This window comes from Rutidosis leptorrhynchoides, chromosome 1 (genome assembly GCF_046630445.1).
Source record: "Rutidosis leptorrhynchoides isolate AG116_Rl617_1_P2 chromosome 1, CSIRO_AGI_Rlap_v1, whole genome shotgun sequence".
NCBI lineage: Eukaryota > Viridiplantae > Streptophyta > Magnoliopsida > Asterales > Asteraceae > Rutidosis > Rutidosis leptorrhynchoides.
In genome coordinates this window covers 389857500-389876676 of record NC_092333.1, presented here as the reverse complement: position 1 = coordinate 389876676, position 19177 = coordinate 389857500, and positions in this window count along the sequence as shown.

Below are 19177 nucleotides of genomic sequence, written 5' to 3'. Positions count from 1 at the left end.
ATAATGAAGTTGGTGGTTTGGCGATGTAAAAAAAATGGGGGTTCTTGGAATAGAAAACAAATACAGAAAAAGGAGATGGATATCTATGATGGTTGTAGTGTGGTGTCCTCCGAACACAAACAAGGAATAATAATCGATTAACAGGTGGCGGTTTAAAAGGGTAATTAAGAGGGTGGTTTTGTTCATCGAGCAAGAAGAAGGTATTAGAAGTTTGATGATGGTGTTCAAATAATGGTTCAATCAAGTGTAGCAGCCGGGTAGTAATAGTTCGATGGTGGTTAAAACAAAAAAAATAAAAAATCGAGCAAGGTGGTGTGATGGGTTTCATGGTGATAAGGTGGTGGGTTTGTGGTAGTTCAAATGAAGGTGGTGAATAATGAAGATGATAAAAGTGATGATTAGTTTGTGGAATGGTCCATGGTGGTGGTGTTTGGTTTGGTTGTAGTTGTGATCGAAAAAGGAAGAAAAAAATATAACATGAGTATGTTTGAGCAATATGGCAGTGGTGATTGATGAAGAAAGAAGGTGGTTTCATCACAACACGAAAACAGAAAAATAGTGGACATGATGTTTTGGTGATGGTGTGATTCGACGGTATTTACAGTGAACTGCATCTATAGATGTGAGGGTGATGATTTGTTGGGTGATTCAAGCATGTAAATGTATATGCTATGAATATATGATATGTATATGTAATAATCAGTTGGTGCAATAAAATCAAAAGTAGAAACAGTAATCGAATTTTAAAACAAAATATCTCATATTACCTACAATAAAGACATCAACACTTTGTCCATTTCTAGTCGACATTAAATCACGAGAAGGGAAAAAGAAAAGGGAGCTTATGGTGATATGAAATCAATTTCACAATATCTGTTTTTATATATATAGTTTTTAATATTAATAATTAATAAATCTTAATATTATTAATAATAATTATCATAATAATAATAATGATATAATAACAATGATAATAATAATTATTAATAATAATGTTAACAAATACATAATTATTTACATAACATGAAATATTATAAATTTATATATATAATATTTATAAATTATTACAACATTCATAATTATGTATAGAAATTATAAATTCGAATTAAACTGGTTAAATATCAATCGAAGTGACATACGAGTATTACAATCATTTAATATTTATTTTTAATATACTTTATTTATATATAGATATATTTTAAATAATTATTATAATCTCCTATTTTTTTTTATTTTACATAATTTAATTCTAATAACTCAATCATATAGTATTTCAAATTATATTTTAAATTATTATATAAATACATACATATAGATTTACAAATAATTGTTCGTGAATCGTCAGAACTGGTCAAGGTTAAATGAATGAAATAAAATAGTTCAAAAATTTTGAGACTTAACATTAAGACTTTGCTTATCGTGTCGGAAACATATAAAGATAAAGTTTAAATTTGGTCGGAAATTTTCAGGTCGTCACAGTACCTACCCGTTAAGGAAATTTCGTCCCGAAATTTGATTGGGATGGTCATGGCTGACAATAAACATGTTTTCATGACGCATACAAGCTGAACTCTTTCATCATCGAGTAATATGAATAAAACAATTTGTTTATGCGAAGTGTACGAGTGAAGCTATCACAAAAGAATGAAATGAGTAAGTGTAGATTCGTCATATCTTTTAACACAGACAAAATTGATTTCCAAAGTTCAAGGGATTTGGAGAAAATCTTCGTAATAAGATTTGGTTCTTCGGTAATTAAGGAATTAGGATCTCTCAAATTAAATGCAGAGATCTGCCTTGATTTCTTTATCAGATATTTCACTATAAATTAACTTCTTTCATTCCATTACTTTTGCCACTCCTATACTCAGTTCCCAAATTTAAAAGATTGTGAAAATGCTTAATCCAGTTCTGATCATTGTTCTTATTCTGTCTATCGCAACAATCATTCTCCTTTTCCAACTTCCACCGGAGGAACCTGTTTTCTTCTACTTCGCCCTTGGGGTTATAGTGTTTTTAATTCTCCCGTGTCTTTATGTTTCGATAAACATTGATATACACGGTTTGTAATTTATGTGTTGTTATCGGACTTTATATTTTCCCTTATATTTCGGAGTTCCATGCTATTGTTTTCTCTTCCCAACTTTAAGTCAAGCGAATAATGGTCCAGAATTCGTAGGTATGAAGTTTCAAATGAACATGACTAACGTTGTAAGAGGGACTTTGTAATAGCACAATCTTGATTGGTTAAATTACCAGAATTCAAGAGAAAAGATAGAACTATCAGGAAAATATGTTCTCGATATGTTTGGAGATTAGGTAGAATGTAAGAGTCATGTAATATGGTACATGATGAAGTTATAGTCTGTAAATCATCACATTTCATTAGAAACTCAGCATGACTTACTGTAATATAATCACGTTCACCAAGTGTCATTATATTATACTAACTCATGCATCAATTTCTAACATTACTTCAAAATCATTCATAATTCAAAGTCTAAGTTTTCAGAGATTTAGAACTAAAATAGTTTTCTTTTATGATATAACACAGATAGCGCGGAGAGATAATTAATATCAGAAAAGAATATTTATGAAGATATCTTCAGAAATATTAAGGAAATTTACAAGGAAAGATACAATAATATCTTAGAATTTCTAATATCGATGGATGATGATGAAGATTTGTCCGTAACGGTTTAGAGTCAGGAGCAAGGTATTCGATAATAACTTCAGTAGATACTGAATCATTTGGATTATTTAAAGGCATGATTAGTCTTTGTGATTTGTTCACAGTCTCCTTCATGGTTTACTTAATCCATTTTCCAGTTCCAACATTTCTGAACTTTGCGAACATACTATTCCTTATCATCCAACTTCTGACGATTAAGGTCATTTACGGTTGTCTACAGTTTCTGCTGCTTCATTCAGTTTTTTCAACTTCCGAGTATTAATTCACAGGTTAGGTGCTTTCCAGAATTTCAGAATGGAAGATCATAATTCTAAGAGATAAAGGTTATATGTATACATATAACTGTTGATGTAGAAACGTTGCGAGATTCAAAATACTGCTTGCTAATTCTCGATAATTGGTATGACAATTCTCATTACAAGGTGCGGATGAGTATATGATAGGGTTTCAGTGAATATAATGTTGGAAAGTCAAAGATCAATGAAGTTGTTGGTAAGTTAACTGCTAATGAGATGGGGTGTAAACGGTTCCCCGGTAACGATGACGAAAGGTAAACTTATATATCAAAGTTATAATAAGGCTTATTCGAATGAAAATTTGAAGTTGATTTGCTGGAGCTATGACAAAATTTGCTAATTTGAAAAAGAATTGCAATGTTATTTTCGGTAATAACAATGCCAAAGGAGCTAGCACAGATACGTGTTAAACGTTTACTCAGGTCCCGAGTGTTTTTAGGTGCATAACTATATGCATCAATCTTTTCTTTCGTAGATGAAGTGCGGTTGGTTCATCCTCTTGATTGAGGTGTTTTCAAGAATCATGAAAGGTTTGAACGCAGATTGTAATCGTCAAGATACAAATGAGGTTTAAGATGAAATCAAGTGGCAAACTTGAAGAATTGTTTAGTTTCATATGTTATAATCAATATTTTAATTCATTTTAATTGTCCAATATTGGTAGTCCACAATTAGTAGTCCACAGTTAGTAATTCAATAATTCATATATATAATATTCGAATTAATTAATACGTATCGTGACTCATTGTATACATGTCTCAGACTCGATCACAACTCAAAGTATATATATTATTTTAGAATCAACCTCAACCCTGTATAGCTAACTCGAGCATTAATGCATATAGAGTGTCTATGGTTATTCCAAATAATATATATTGATGACGTCGATATGATATGTCAAAACATTGTATACGTGTCCCGATATTTAAAATACGTAAATAACAGTATTTAAATGATGATAAATAAAGTGCGTAAAATAGATAACAGAAATTAAATGAAGATAAATAAAATTGCGAGAATTAACATTGCGATAAATAAAATGTAATAAGAAATTAACAGTTAGCTAGGAACAGTTAGCAAGGATTTTGTTAGCGTGGATTTTTAACAAAATTTCTCATAGTTAATTTGTTTGTTTCTAACAAATTTTATTTTGTCAAATGTTTTCTTCAGTATGCCACTTGTTGGATTCTGATAGGTCAAAATCCAAATATGAAATTGAATGAAAATGGTTATTCTGTGGTGAACGGATACGTATATCTGTGGATGTAAGTAGGATAGTGAATGACTGTTGAATCAGATTGGAAGAATGTACAGTGTAACTTATTAATGTGAAATCTAAATATTCCTCGGGTATTACCAACCCGTTAAAATATTTTCACCATTAACGGTTTGTACAAAAGAGTTTTTAATTACAATCTTTATGAAAATATACTTGCATATATATTTTCTTCAGATATAATCATGGATTTAATGAGTCAATTATGATATTAATCTCATTTGATTTATCGTTAGAACTAGAATATATAATCTCTAAAACATTAGAGATTACATAATCGTCATGCAGAATGAAGATAAATGATATAGACCGATTCATAGAACGATGATTAAGTTCGAGGTATAGATTGTGATGTTGAGACGTGTGATGTTGAAACTTGGGTTGTTGGTGGTACTGGTGTTGATGTTGGTGGTACTGTTGAAGCTGGTAAGTTTTGCACCATATTCTCCAAATTGATTACTCGAGAGCAAAGTTCATTTTCTTCTTCTATTATTCCAGGATGATTGTCAGTCAGAACGAGCGAATGAATAAGGTTTTTGAATTTGAGATAGTATATAATCATGGCGAGATATTCGGGTAATGAGGGCGAAAATAGTGTTTCAGATTGGTTCGCCGATGAGTGCTTCAGGTTCTTCGCCAAGAGTGCAGGTTGGTGGGTGGAAAGATCGCCTTCTTCTCGTCTCCATCGATTAAGTAGACTATGAACCCATCCCCAATTCATCCAGAATTGAAGATGACTAGTTGGTTGATCCATTTCATTTACACCGCTTTCGGATCTTAGGTGAATATCCATGTCGGAATAGCTGTCTGAATAACTATCGGAATAGCTATCAGAATCTGAGGGATTCGAACTGGTTGAGGGATTCATCTCGTACGATCAGATGAAGGATTTTCGGTACGAAATAGATTATAGGATGTAGATTAGTACCCTGCAATACATAATTTACATATGCATATATAATACTAAAATCCCATAAGTTACGGAAGAATCTACGAATGCTGTCAGGCAAAGGTAACAATAACAGATACGCTAAGATATGAATTTATCTATACACTGTATATGCAATACAGGCAGTAAGACGTGTCTAGACTTTAAGGATGATAAGCAATTAATTTTCGACACTAAATGATAAGCAAAACTTTTGACATGCAGACACGGTCGAAGTCCAGACCCACTAATGCATCTAAACAACTATTAGTTAGACACACTAATGTAAGACCTGGTTCGCTAAGACCACCGCTCTGATACCAACTGAAATGCCCCGTTCATATCGATTATAAACGTTACATAATAATTGATTTCATTGCGAGGTATTTGACCTCTAAATGATACATTTTACAAACATTGCATTCGTTTTTAAAAGACAAACTTTCATCACATCGAAAGTTGACGGCATGTGTGACAACCCGTAAATTTCCGGCAAAATTTAAACAAAAATCTTTATATGATTTCATTTAACCTCGAATAATTCCGACGATTCACGAACAATTATTTGTAAATAATTACGCATTAATTTGATATATTAATATTATTATTATTAATATCCTTTTTAAACAAGATATCAATAATTAATATCTTTATTATCAGTATTGTTATTATGAATAAAAAAATATTGACAAATATTCTTGGAAAAGTAGTAAATCAATTTGTTTATTTTAAAAAAATATATATAAAAAAATCCTTAAAATAAATGATTTTTTTTAATAAAATAAATAAATAAATTACTTTTTAATTAAAAATTATAATGGAAAACTACTTTTATTATTTTTTTTTTGTGCATTATCCCATGACCTAACATTTAATACTTTTGAATTTTAAAATCCCATTAAAAATTAAAATATTTCTTTTTCTTTTAATTATTTTATTCTTTTTACCTAATTTTTTCAAGTATAAATACCCCTCATTTCTCATTCAAACTCACACCAAAATTTCTCTCATTCTCTCTTTGAAGAATTACTACTAGTAAGTATTCTTTTCTTACTTTTTACTTTTTACTTTTTACTTTTTACTATTTACTTCGGTTTATTATTTTTTTACCGAAACATGTAAATAATGTTATAAATTATATGCAATTAAAATTAAAATAAATAACATGTTATAATTAGTAATATATGTTACTAAAAATTATAAAAGTATTTTAATGAATTAATATATTGGAGTTATAATTAAAATCGAATTAATGAATATATATGTATATACGCACCTAACGTGAAGGTTATAATTAAAGATAGCGTACAAAGACTACAAACATCACCGCTACTTGTGGTCTAGGGTGATCCTTGTTACCATTATGGGACGCTTGTGGATCTCGAATGCCAAGACTTAGATTTTGGTCAAGAGATCCTGGGCCGCTCGGTAACAATAGATCATTCGAGTGACTTGCATGTTAGCGACGAAGTTTGGGCGAGATTGTACAACATCTTTGTTAAGAATTATAACCCGAACATTCTTAAACTAGAAGCTTACTATAAGTGGAAGTTTTTTATAAATAGTAGGTTTTCAAAAATAGAAACTTTTGAGAAATAGGAACTTTTCTCGAAAACCGTCACGGTCAATATAGTTGCTATATTAATAAACATACTTTATGTCAAGTTAGACATTAACTAATCAAACATTATACCTCAAGGTTGATATCCAGATCACCTACTTGCTTTACTTTCCTTTTTGCGTGGAATACTTCAACTGCTATTTAATGTGAGTTCATCTGCTCCCTTTTTATATATTTTTGGGCTGAGAATACATGCGCTACTTTTATAACTGTTTTTATGAAATGAATACAAATACTAAAACTGATTTTCATGAGTTTCATATGATCCCTTTTACTCTTTACATTTTTGGGCTGAGAATACATGCGCAACTTTTATAACTGTTTTACACGTATCAACTATTAAACTGTGATATGTTGGGCTATGACCAGTAAGTCCCCAACCGACAAGTATAAACGATAACTTGTTACGGGGCAAACTTGAAAGTCTAGTCTAAATACAAGTACCAACTATTAAACTGTGATATGTTGGGCTATGACCAGCAAGTCCCCAACCGACAAGTATAAACGATAACTTGTTACGGGGCAAACTTGAAAGTCTAGTCTAAATATCAGTACCAACTGTTAAAACTATGCTATACCCGGCTATGTCCGACTAAGTCCCTACAGTGATATTTTTAATTGCTGCGGCATTCTTAATTATTGGGGATAGGCCTATCGGGAGTAACTTCCCCGATACATTTAACTAAGTCTTTGTATTACTTGATAATGAAATTAAAACTACAAGGACAGAACAACTTGTCACGGGGCAAACAACGGTTAGTCTAAATATCACGCACTGGCATAACTTTTTGATCCTGCGGGAGATCAACTTGACTGGATCTGAGTGATCTACTTATGAAAACAAATCTTGTGGTCTAACACTATTACTGAAATCATTATTTATGACAAACCTATGAACTCACTCAACCTCGTGTTGACTTTTTAAGCATGTTTATTCTCAGGTACTTAAATATTGCTTATTGCTTCCGCTGTATATCTACTGCTTTAATGATGATTGCTTGCTATGCTTGGAGTCTTCATTACATATCATATCAATTAAAGACATATTTATCTTCCGCTTCAAAACTCAACAAAACATCTCATGTAGAGTCGTTCTCGTTTATACAACTGTGATTTGATATAATTAGTCACAATTACCCCAGGCCCTATTTGGGGGTGTGATAGCATGCATACCATTTCATAATATCCAAACTATAAATGACTTAATAATATTCTTGATGAACTCAACGACTCGAATGCAACGTCTTTTGAAATATGTCATGTATGACTCCAAGTAATATCTCTAAAATGAGCAAATGCACAGCGGAAGATTTCTTTAATACCTGAGAATAAACATGCTTTCAAGTGTCAACCAAAAGGTTGGTGAGTTCATTAGTTTATCATAAACAATCATTTTCATTAATTTAATAGACCACAAGATTTTCATTTCATTTCTCATAAACATCATCTCATATCAGGCATTTCACAAACTGCATAGAGATAAAAATCATTCATATGGTGAACACCTGGTAATCGACCTTAACAAGATGCATATAGAATATCCCCATCATTTCGGGACATCCTTCGGACATGATAAATTCGAAGTACTAAAGCATCCGGTACTTTGGATGGGGCTCGTTGGGCCCGATAGATCTATCTTTAGGATTTGCGTCAATTAGGGTGTCTGTTCCCTAATTCTTAGATTACCAGACTAAAAGGGGAATATTCGATTCGATAATTCAACCATAAAATGTAGTTGCGATTACTTGTGTCTATTTCGTAAAACATTTATAAAAGCAGCGCATGTATTCTCAGTCCCAAAAATATATATTGCAAAAGCATTTAAAAAGGGATCAAATGAAACTCACAATACGATATTGTGGCAAAATATGTATACGACAAAACTGAACAATCTAGGGTTGGCCTCAGATTCATGATCCTATATCATTTATATATATATATATATATATATATATATATATATATATATATATATATATATATATATATATATATATATATATATATATATATATATATATATATTAACACATATAATGGTAATCGAACAAATTTATTTACTATTAGTAATATAATGGTTACATTAATAGATTATATGTTTTATTAATAACCTAATTAAATACATTTATTATTATTTATTATAAAAATATTAATATAGTTATGTTATACGTAGTAAATATATTTTGCTCATATATATAATATTTATGTAGTACATTAATAATAACAATCTTAATAGTGATAATGAAAATAATAATTTTGATAATAATAATAGCCATTTTGCTTGTAGCAATAATAATACAGTAATAATGATAGTTGTAATGATAATAATAATGATAATAATGTAATTAAAATTATATAAAAATCATGTTAATGAAACTAATAATAATAATACCAATAATAATAATAACTATGATAATAATAACTAGCATATAATAACAATAATAATAATAAGTATAATAAGAATGGCTACCTCATGAAATAGGCCTTAAAAATAATAATGACCCTGCCTAGGCTCGAACCCGCTACCTCTCGCTTAACCACCCATAACCCTAACCATTGCTCTGCATATTGTTTTCTTGTAATATCTTATACATTTATTCACTTAACATGTGCGAGACTGCATATGAATTCATCATCATCATCCTTAATTTACAACAACACCCACTTTAATTCATCATCATTTTATCATTATCATCACATTATTATTATTTCATTTTCTATATCATTATCAATACATCATCCTTATCATCCAAACCAATTCATGTAATCATCTTAACATGTCATCATTGATATCATAATCAACACCATCATCTCTTCAATAAACTCCTCGGGCCAGAAATAAATCACAAGCCCAAGTAAAGTCACGGCCCAAATAACTACTAACGGCCCAACAAAAATAAAGATTTTAGCCCAATCCAACATCAAGAGTCCATTAACATCATAATGGTTTCAGTTCCGTTCCTTTATTAATGTCGATCGAAAGAAAAAAAATATATAAGTAACAGTAATTCTACTGTAATATTTCAGTGGGTTTTTGTTTTGTGTTTTAAATTCTCCACCAACCATCTAAATGATTAAGTCCAGCTAGTTTCTCATATGGTTAGCCAAAAGAAAAAGCAAGTAACAACATCCACTTGCACTTTCGGTGTTCTAATTGGAACTTGGAATCCTTTAAATTGAAAAAGAAAGTATTGCTACCTTACAGTCTGGATGAATAAATAGAATACGAATAAAATCGACAATGGCCATAAACCTATATACGTGTGGCCATATCTTGGTGGTGGTGAAGAGAAAATCATAACAGTAGTCTCAGTTTGGATTGCTGTTGTTGAACTAAGATAGAAAAAGAAGTATCAAACGAGAGTCGTTGATGGGGTTTCTTGTGTTGAATTAAACAGAAACAGGAAATCGTAGTAGGTGGTTGATAATGCTAAGAACGAACATATATTTTATAGCATTATCCTTCAAGAAAGACAAGCTTTTAGTTGCAATTGTTCTATTCACAAGTGATATTCGTTTAAATAATAAAAGGTGGAGACAAAAGACATAATCGAAAATTTGAAGACGCAAATGACCAAAAAGATAAAAAGTATAAAGTACAATCCAAGTGGTTCAATTTATTGATGAGAAACGTCTCAAAATTACAAAAGTACAAGCCGCAAAACGCAAAGTACAAGATATTAAATTATACGAAAAGGCGTTCAAAAATCTGAAACCGAGACATGAACCAACTATCAACGTACGACTCAACGGAGCTAAAAATACAAGTCAAATATGCACAAGAATATAATATAATATATAATTAATTATATATATATTATATTATAAAATAATCAGCAGCCCACGTTTAATTCATTTGGTGAGCTGGAATCCAAAGCTCCGCGACTACGGAGCTGTGAGGAACAAATGTACCGCGATCGCGGAGCTCTACAGTTATAAAGGGGCCTATAAAAGGCCACGAATTCAGCCGATGAACGTACCCCTTTTTCTATCTTTCTATCTACGTAAATATATATATATATATATATATATATATATATATATATATATATATATATATATATATATATATATATATATATATATATATATATATATATATAATTTTAATTTTAATTTTAATTTAAGTTTAATAATAATAAGGTTATAGTGGCAAATATTTTAAGTTTGTAAGTCGAAATTATGTCCGTGTAACACTACGCGATTAATAATCATTATAAGTTATGTTCAACCTTTTTAAATTAATGTCTCGTAGCTAAGTTATTATTATGCTTATTTAAGCCGAAGTAACCGTGATGTTGGACTAAATATTAAGACGGGGTTATTGGGCTTTGGACCATAATTGGGGTTTGGACAAAAGACCGACACTTGTGGAAATTGGACAATGGGCTATTAGTGGGCTTTATATTAATTAAATGATATCTCGTTGATTTAATATAGAGATTTATAATTTGATGTGTTTATATATAACCACATACGCTTGACTGGGTACGGTGGGGGGATATCTATAAATACTAATAATTATTCATTTGACCGGACACGGGGATGGATTATAGTCACTGGACTCATTAAAACAGGGGTGGATTACATTCAAGGGTAATTGGTGTAATTGTTAACAAAGTATTAAAACCTTGGATTACACGCAGTCGATAACCTGGTGTATTCATTAAACAAAGTATTAAGACCTTGTTACAGTTTTAGTCCCCAATTAGTTGGAATATTTTACTTCGGGTATAAGGTTAAATTGGCGAAGACTCTCGCACTTTATAATTATGACCGATGGACTATTATGGACAAACCAGATGGACATATCGAATAATCTAGGACAAAGGACAATTAACTCATGGTAATAAATTAAAATCAACACGTCAAACATCATGATTACGGAAGTTTAAATAAGCATAATTTCTTATTTTATATCTCATCGCACTTTATTTATCGTCATTTTATTTATCGTACTTTAAATTATTGCACTTTTAATTATCGCACTTTTATTTTATCGCATTTTTATTTATCGTCATTTACTTTACGCTTTAGATTAAGTTAATATTTTGCATTAGGACATAAAATTGACAAACCGGTCATTAAACGGGAAAAATCCCCCTTTATAATAATAATAATACTTATATATATATATATATATATATATATATATATATATATATATATATATATATATATATATATATACAAATATAGTTTAATAAAAAAATAGCGTTAAACTTAGCCAGCTCCCTGTGAAACGAACCGAACTTACTAAAAACTACACTACTCTACGATTAGGTACAATGCCTATAAGTGTTGTAGCAAGGTTTAGGTGTATCCATTCTATAAATAAATAAATAACTTGTGTAAAATTGTATCGTATTTAATATTATTTCGTAACAAAAATAATAGTATTTCGTACTACACCTCGCACCACATCAAGTATTTTTGGCGCCGCTGCCGGGAAAAACGCCGAAGGGAAACGCTATAAAAAAATTATTAAGTTTTAAGCCATTTTAAAAAAAAATATTTATAAGTTTTAAATATTAAAAACAAAAATAAAAAGAAAGAAAAGAAAAATATATATCTATATTTTTAAGTGTTTAAATTAAAAAGTTCATATTTTTTATTAAGAGTTATAAAAACTAATAAGCAATTTTTAGTTTTAGTTTTAGTTAAGTTATATTATATTTTCTATAAATTAAAAAGAGTAAAAAATAATAATAATAAAAACGTTGAACCTACGAATTTGAGCCTGCATACCATTTGAACCTGCGTAACTCTGCAGTCGCGGAGCTATTTGGGCAGAAAACATCCACTGTCGCGGAGCCATCTGACAGACTGCAACATTGGACTTCATTAATTACGGAATTAGGGTTTTATTTTTAATTATTAATATTATTATACCCTAATTAGGTTTACAATTAATATATTTGTTTTTAGTTTTAGTTTTATTTGTAATTTTAAGTTTAAATATTATTAATATTAATATTTTTATAAAATATAATATAAAAATAAAATTTTTATAAAATTAGTATTTTTATCATTTTAGTTATAATTTATATTCTTATCGTTTATTCGTAATTTGTAATTTATCGTTCGTAATTAGTTTTAAACTTAGTATTTTGCCGTAGTTATTTTTATATTTCTAGATTCTTAGGCTTTGCCGTAAAATCCCTTAAGTGTTTTTTCTTTAGATTAAGATTTAGACGATTTAGAATTTTACGACGTCGCTTATAGCTTTAGTATTTAAGAGATTTTAGTGCTTAATTAAGTAACTGCCGTTTTGAATATAGAATTCTTTTAAGCTTTAATACCTTTAGAAGTAATTTTTAGTCTTTAGTTTCTAGACTTTTAAGTTTAGACACTTTACTTTCTTATTATTATTTTTCGACCTTTTATTTTTCGACGTTTTTCGACGCACTCTTTTTCTTTCTCGTTTCTACGCTCTAGTTTTTAGGACATAGATTTTATCTTCAAAATTTCGACGAAAAAAATTACTTTAAACGGTTAAATTGATAGACATCCAAATTTTCTGGTTCGTAGTAATAGTTGGATTTGTTAGTGGCGAGTTGTAGGCTTCCGATTTAAAGGGTCCTGGCTACCTGCTGCATCTATTGGCTATTCTAAACGTGGGCAAAATCAGAAAAGTCTATTAATTTGATAACTTATATAATTTTTTTATTTTTATAACAAATAGGATATTCAGTGAATGCACCGAGCAAAACGTTCACCACCTTTTAAACGTTCACCACCTGTAACTCGATCAAGACATCTAGCCAATATCGTCGCCATTGATTTTTCGTTAGAATCGTCATCAAGTCGACCAAGTAATCCAATTCAAATTTTCGATAATCCATTTTTTGAACCCGACCTCACAATTGAGAACCCGGAGGATATTCAAGGACAATTCAGAGATCCTGAACCACTAAGTATTCCTCCTGAACTACAAATCATTCAACCGGAGATTGTAGAGGAAGAAACCATTAAATCAGAATCCTCTAGTGATTTAGATTCAACAAATTCAATCATGGAAAATCAGGAACCTTTAAGTATGGAAGATCGAATGAGAGCTACACGCACTGGCCATGGTCACGCAATTACTCAACCAGACATTAATGCGCCAGATTATGAAATCAAAGGACAAATCCTACACATGGTAACTAATCAGTGCCAATTTAGTGGTACGCCGAAGGAAGATCCAAACGTACATTTTCGTACCTTGAATAGGATCTGTACTCTATTTAAAATCAGAGAAGTTGAGGATGAACAGATCTATCTCATGTTATTTCCCTAGACTTTAAAGGGAGAAGCCAAAGATTGGTTAGAATCAATACCTGAAGGGGCGATTGAGACATGGGATGTTTTAGTTGAGAAATTTCTTAAAAGATTCTTTCCGGCATCTAAAGCTGTGAGACTTCAAGGAGAAATTGTTACGTTCACGTAAAAGCCAAATGAAACTCTATATGAGGCGTGGACAAGATTCGGAAAGTTGTTGAGAGGATGTCCTCAACACGGTTTAGATACTTATCAAATAGTACAAATATTCTACCAAGGATGCGACATTACTACACGAAAAGACATCGACATAGCAGCTGGTGGTTCCATTATGAAGAAAACCGCAACCGAAGCTTATAAAATTATTGATAGCACAGCATCCCACTCACATGAGTGGCACCAAGAAAAAGATATTCTTCGTTCATCTAAAGCGGATAGAGCCGATTTTAGCCATGACTTTGATTCCATTTCTGTAAAGTTAGATGCTTTCGAGAGACGAATGGAAAAGATGACTAAAGATATTCACGCAATACGAATTAGTTGTGAGTAGTGTGGAGGACCACATTTGATAAAAGATTGTCTCAGTATTGAACAAACAATGGAACAAAGAGAGAATGTTTCATACATGAACCAAAGGCCTGGAAATAATTATCAAAATAATTATCAACCGCCAAGACCAAACTACAATCAAAATCAGAATTATAACCGAAATGTTCCATACAACAACCAACAAGGTCCTAGCAATCAACAAGTATCTAACAATACATACAACCAGTAAAGACCTATTTTTCCAAATAAACCACCACAAACCGATGATAAAAAGCCAAATTTAGAAGACATGATGTCAAAGCTAGTTGAATCTCAAACGCAGTTTTTCACATCTCAGAAACAAACTAATGAACAAAATGCTCAAGCATTTAGAAATCAACAAGCTTCTATCCAAAATCTAGAACAAGAAGTGAGCAACCTCGCAAGGTTGATAGGTGAAAGAAAACTGGGGTGTCTACCTAGCGATACAAATGCTAACCCCCGAAATGAAACAGCTAAAGCCATTACCACAAGAAGTGGTATTACACTTAAACCACCTGAAATACCTGTAATTTCTGATGACTCTATTCCTACTACACAGGCACCACAGCCTGAGCAAGAGAAGGAAACAGAACCGGTAGATGAAAAGGTTAATGAAGATAACTCAGTTAAGGCAAAGCCTTATGTTAAACCATACCAACCACCGCTTCCTTACCAGAGTAAAATGAGAAAAGAAAGACTTGAAGCCAAGCAATCCAAATTCTTGGATATGTTTAAATAAATAAATGTCAATCTTCCTTTCATTGATGTGATTTCAGGAATGCCAAGATACGCTAAATTCCTGAAAGATCTAATCACAAATAGAAAGAAAATGGAAGAACTCTCGGCTGTTACAGTGAATGCTAATTGTTCTGCAGTGCTGTTGAATAAACTACCAGAAAAACTCTCAGATCCAGGAAGTTTCACAATTTCATATTTTCTGGGTAGTCTTAGTTCAATGGAAGAACTGGCAGACTTAGGTGCTAGTATAAATTTAATGACGTATTTACTATATGCTAAACTAGACCTTGGAGAATTGAAACCAACACGAATAAGCATGCAACTAGCCGATCGATCAGTAAAATATCCTAGAGGGATAATGGAGAACATGCTAGTTAAAGTTGGTACTTTAGTATTCCCAGTAGATTTTGTTATTCTGGATTCTCGAGTTCCTCTCATATTAGGAAGACCATTCTTAAACACGGCTAAAGCAATAATATATGTGTTTAGTAAGAAACTGATCCTAAGTATAGAGGACGAGAGTGTTACCTTTTCTGTTGATAGAGCCATGCAACAACCGCAATCTGCAGATGATACATGTTATTATATTCAAACTATAAATTCACATGCAGAATTATTTCAAGAATTTCCAGAATTACAAGGAACAGGAGAATGTTCTTTAGGAGAAGGAACTGGACCAATTGATGATGCTGAAATGTTAACTACACTTATGGCTAATGAATACGAACCAACAACAGAAGAATTTCAAATGCTAAAAGAGGAAGACATATATCGATACAAATCATCGATAGAAGAACCACCGATATTAGAGTTAAAGCCACTTCCAAACCATTTGGAATACGCTTATTTACATGGTGAATCTGAATTACCTGTAATAATATCGTCTTCTCTTACGGAAAATGAAAAATCTCAACTTATTTCTGTGCTAAAAGCTCATAAACCAGCTATTACATGGAAGATTCATGACATTAAAGGAATAAGTCCTTCGTATTGCACACATAAAATCCTTATGGAAGAAGGTCATAAAACCTATGTGCAATGCCAACGAAGACTAAATACTAATATGCAAGATGTTGTTAAGAAAGAAATTATTAAACTGCTAAATGCAGGTTTAATTTATCTAATCTCTGATAGTCCATTGGTAAGCCCAGTTCAATGCGTACCTAAGAAGGGTGGCATGACTGTTATCACAAATGAAAAAGATGAGCTTATTCCTACTAGGACTGTAACAGGATGGGGTGTTTGTATTGATTATAGAAAATTAAATGACGCCACCAGAAAAGATCACTTTCCCTTACCTTTCATTGATCAAATGTTAGAAAGATTAGCCGGAAATAGTTACTATTGTTTTCTTGACGGTTTCTCCGGATACTTTCAAATTCCAATCGCACCCGAGGACCAAGAGAAAACCATATTCACGTGCCCTTATGGTACTTTTGCTTACAAACGCATGCCATTTGGACTTTGCAACGCCCCTGCAACCTTTCAAAGGTGCATGATGGCGATTTTTCACGACATGATAGAAGAATGCATGGAAATTTTCATGGATGACTTTTCAGTCTTCGGTGATACTTTTGAAACATGTCTAGTTAATCTTGAACGAATGCTTATTAGATGCGAGCAATCAAATCTAGTACTTAATTGGGAAAAATGTCATTTCATGGTTAAAGAAAGCATCGTTCTTGGTCATAAAATTTCAAAGGAAGGAATTGAAGTGGATAGAGCTAAATTAGATGTAATTGCTAAACTTCCACATCCCACCAATGTTAGAGGAGTTAGGAGTTTTCTAGGGCATGCCGATTTTTACCGACGTTTCATAAAAGATTTTTCTAAAATTGCAACTCCTATGAATAAACTCCTAGAAAAGGATGCTCCATTCATCTTTTCAGATGAATGCATCAAATCTTTTAATATTCTTAAAAAAACTCACTAATGAGCCAATTATGATAACTCCGAATTGGAATCTACCATTTGAACGCATGTGCGATGCAAGTGATTTTGCAATGGGAGCCGTTTTAGGACAAAGAATTGAAAAATGATTTCAACCTATTTATTACGCTAGTAAGACGTTACAAGGAGCACAAACGAATTATACAACTACTGAAAAATAACTTCTTGCTATCGTCTTTGCTTTTGACAAATTTTATTCATATCTCGTTCTAGCTAAAACGGTGGTCTATACCGACCATTCTGCTCTTAGATACCGATTTTCAAAACATGATGCCAAACCACAATTAATTCGTTGGATCTTGATATTGAAATCCGAGACAAAAAGGGAGCAGAAAATCTCGTCGCTGATCATCTTTCTCGTCTTGAAAATCCCGAATTAGAAGTTCTAAATGAATCGGCTATACAAGATAACTTTCCTGATGAATATCTCTTGGAGATCGATTATAATGAAATTTCATGGTTTGCAGACTTTGAAAACTACTTAGTGTAGTGACCCGAACTTTTCCATGTTTATATATATTAATTGAGATTGATATTTACATGATTAAATGTTTCCAACATGTTAAGCAATCAAACTTGTTAAGACTTGATTAATTGAAATATGTTTCATATAGACAATTGACCACCCAAGTTGACCGGTGATTCACGAACGTTAAAACTTGTAAAAACTATATGATGACATATATATGGATATATATATATATATAGTTAACATGATACTATGATAAGTAAACATATCATTAAGTATATTAACAATGAACTACATATGTAAAAACAAGACTACTAACTTAATGATTTTTAAACGAGACATATATATAACGATTATCGTTGTAAAGACATTTAATGTATATATATCATATTAAGAGATATTCATACATGATAATATCATGATAATATAATAATTTAAAATCTCATTTGATATTATAAACATTGGGTTAACAACATTTAACAAGATCGTTAACCTAAAGGTTTCAAAACAACACTTACATGTAACGACTAACGATGACTTAACGACTCAGTTAAAATGTATATACATGTAGTGTTTTAATATGTATTTATACAATTTTGAAAGACTTCAATACACTTATCAAAATACTTCTACTTAACAAAAATGCTTACAATTACATCCTCGTTCAGTTTCATCAACAATTCTACTCGTATGCACCCGTATTCATACTCGTACAATACACAGCTTTTAGATGTATATACTATTCGTATATACACTCCAATGATCAGCTCTTAGTAGCCCATGTGAGTCACCTAACACATGTGGGAACCATCATTTGGCAACTAGCATGAAATATCTCATAAAATTACAAAAATATGAGTAATCATTCATGACTTATTTACATGAAAACAAAATTATATATCCTTTATATCTAATCCATACACCAACGACCAAAAACACCTACAAACACTTTCATTCTTCAATTTTCTTCATCTAATTGATCTCTCTCAAGTTCTATCTTCAAGTTCTAAGTGTTCTTCATATATTCTACAAGTTCTAGTTACATAAAATCAAGAATACTTTCAAGTTTGCTAGCTCACTTCCAATCTTGTAAGGTGATCATCCAAACTCAAGAAATCTTTGTTTCTTATAGTAGGTTATCATTCTAATACAAGGTAATAATCATATTCAAACTTTGGTTCAATTTCTATAACTATAACAATCCTATTTCAAGTGATGATCTTACTTGAACTTGTTTTCGTGTCATGATTCTGCTTCAAGAACTTCGAGCCATCCAAGGATCCGTTGAAGCTAGATCCATTTTTCTCTTTTCCAGTAGGTTTATCCAAGGAACTTAAGGTAGTAATGATGTTCATAACATCATTCGATTCATAC